The sequence below is a fragment of the Meles meles genome, chromosome 3 (assembly GCF_922984935.1).
Source record: "Meles meles chromosome 3, mMelMel3.1 paternal haplotype, whole genome shotgun sequence".
In the NCBI taxonomy this organism is placed as follows: Eukaryota; Metazoa; Chordata; class Mammalia; order Carnivora; family Mustelidae; genus Meles; species Meles meles.
This window is the reverse complement of record NC_060068.1, coordinates 160,699,900-160,702,875: the sequence shown is the minus strand read 5'-3', so window position 1 is coordinate 160,702,875 and position 2,976 is coordinate 160,699,900. Positions and strand designations below refer to the sequence as shown.

Genomic DNA, 2,976 nt, shown 5'->3' with positions numbered 1-2,976 from the left:
GGATGTCGGACTATCTCTTAAAGGGAATGCCTGTCATCAAATAGGTCCTCAGAGAGAAAACAGAAACCTTACAGAAGATATTAACTTGCAAAGCAAAAGAAAGCACATTTCTATTTTCTAGTCTTTCTCTTTAACCAATATTCTTAAGAATGTCAAGCCCTTGCACATATAATTTATCATAGTAGTAGGGGATGGGGTATATTACAAGGTTTTAGTACTCACTACTAGCCTCGTGAAGATGAGCTGCTGCTTTGGTTGCTTTGGAAAACCATAAATATTTATTTAAAACTCAATTTGCCATTATCTGTGGTTAATTAGAATTTTTATAATCCTTGTTTCATGCATTCTCAGTTTCTCGAGGTGAATTTTTTTTTTTTTTTTCAATTTCTTTACCCCACTCAGTCCGCCTCTTCTTCTCATTCAGCAGAGGAAATCCCTCCTCCATTAGTAGCAATACGTTTTTTATCAGCTCGAATATTTGGTAACTATCAGTTTCATCTTGACTCGTGTCTTCAGAAATACTGCAAAGATGCCGGACCTAGTAACTGATAAATCATTACGTTACTCTCTGGATTTTAAGAAAAAGGAAGAGATACTTTCTGGCTGCTGTGTTGGTATTTTCAAGCTGCTCCTGTTTCTGCTGCCAAGGGAACCGTCTGGGAATGATGTTGAGTGAGAAACTTGAGTTAAGGGGCCGCATATTTGGGAGAAGGAGGCTAGGAGAAGCTAACTGGAGCTCTCTGGGTGAAAAGAAACTTGATTCTGCTATCACTCCAGACACATGGAGACAGCGCAGGAATATCACAGAAAGTGGCGGAAGAAAGGTGAATGAAAATAAAGTTTTGACTTCAAAAAAAGGACTCTGAAAAACAACTAGAGGGTTATGAAGGGGCGGCGGGGGAGTGGGGGGGTTGGGAGGTTGAGGGACCAGGTGGTGGGTAATGAGGAGGGCACGTACTGCATAGAGCACTGGGTGTGATGCCAAAACAATGAACACTGTTATGCTGTAAATAAACAAATAAAAATAAAAAATAAAAAAATAAAAAAAAAAAGCATATTCAATCCATATGGAAAGAGTAAGTTCTCCACTTGCAAAATTTGTAAAAGTTCTGTGCAACAACTGGGTTCTCCTTACTGCCAGGGTTATGCCTACAAAAAGGGCATCTGTGCAGTCTGTAAAAGAAAGGTTTTGTATACGAAAAACTACAAGCAAACATCTGTGCAGATGTATTGATGATGTTTCTGGCTTTCTATGTGATTTTATTTTTTGCTTTGAATTTTCAAGGCATAACATAGTTATTCAAGTCACAAAATAACATATTTTAAGACAATTTAATATTAAACCAAGTTGATGGTATTCATTTTTTTACTCTTAAGAAGTTCTAAACAACATAACCAGTTTCCTTAGTTCCTTTCCTAACAAGCATTTTATTAAAATAGAATAAGTAGGAAATAAATGAAAAAATATTTTCCCATTTCTGTAGACACTTTTTCGTTATCATTATTCATATAATTCTTATCCTCATTCTCTAATTATAGATTTAACAAGAGTGAGAGATTATTGATTGATATTTTATTATGAACTTTGCATCAGACTTATAACTCTTCCTTAATTCTCTTGTTGGTGTCATAGTTCTTAGAATCAGCAGTCTCTATTAATTGTAAGTTCACAGGGCACTGGAATATCTGAGACCATTATAGCTGAATAGTTCCGTAGTCATTAGCCCAGATCTAAAACACAGGTTGTATTTATGACACTTTATTTTTGATCTTGAAGCCAAAGTGCCAATACCTTTTGTATGGGAATGGGAAAACAAGTCACCCCATGTGTGTCCAAGTGAATACATTGAATTTCAGAAAAATACATTCTATGCACATTACCTTGAATTCAAACTGTCATGAAAGCCAAGAAAGCAGTGTTCATCTATGGAAACGTATAATGAATGAATTGCCACTCTTAGGAAATCTCCTTTGTTAAAATGCAAAAACCAAAAATTTTTTATCTCCCCTACCCACCAAAAATAAATAGAACAAAACCAAAATAAATGAATAAATATAAAACATTTTTAAAAAACCTCTCTAAGTTGCAAAAGTAACTAATGTGATGTCTTATTAATTTTTCTAGTTGTTTTTGAAGCTTTACAAATAAAAATTTTTAAACTTGTCGACCAGCCTCTTCTTTCACATTAACATGATAGTTTTTTCAATCAAAATTTTATATCAGTTCTGCTTCATGACATTGCCATTTTATGTAGATTTGATTTTACTTTCTACTTCTATGTTTCTCTCATCATATCTAGTTGCTATGATTTTTTTCTGAATTCTGAACAAATTGACTGAATGTGTTTCATTGCATAGGTTTTCTAAGGAATTAACTTGCCGTCACAATTTTAAATTTGATAATTTTTCTTTTAATCAGGAAAACATATTTTATTTCTAATCTCTGGAATAATTATATAAACTAAAGGGTAATGATAATTTCAGGTAAAAAATGGAGGGTGTGTGAGTTCCTGATTTCTGGGCAACTACCTAGGTTCCAGTCACAACTGGAGAGACCTATGTTAAAACACCCCAAGGGCAGAAGGTTCAGCTCATATGGAAGTTCCTCATCTACTTCATCATTCTCCCTGGGGTTAAAGTTAATATGCTGACTGGTTTCCTGAAGTCACACCAGGGAAAGCACATGCTCTCTACCTATGCCCATGCCTGCATCAGGTTTAAGCTCTTTCTCCATAAAGATGGCAACAATACTTTATCCCATAACTTTCATGCAAAGCCACTTCCAACCCACAATGATATGAATAAAGAAAATCTGGACCTTTTCCCTGACACTGTGGACCACAACACCAGTTTAGACCACTACTCTGTGCATGGACCAGTCAAGTGTATGGGACTTGAAGCTTATTTCTTTACTTACACCAAATGATGACCTGTAGATTGATCTTCTAACCCTTTGCTCGTGACCAGAGATGACTT

The 2,976-nt window shown here is 35.3% G+C and overlaps 1 pseudogene; it reads left to right on the top strand.

Moving 5' to 3' along the window:
• Positions 1 to 665: 665 nt before the first annotated feature.
• On the top strand, positions 666 to 1,234 carry LOC123939305 (annotated as a pseudogene).
• The last annotated feature ends 1,742 nt before the right edge of the window (positions 1,235 to 2,976 follow it).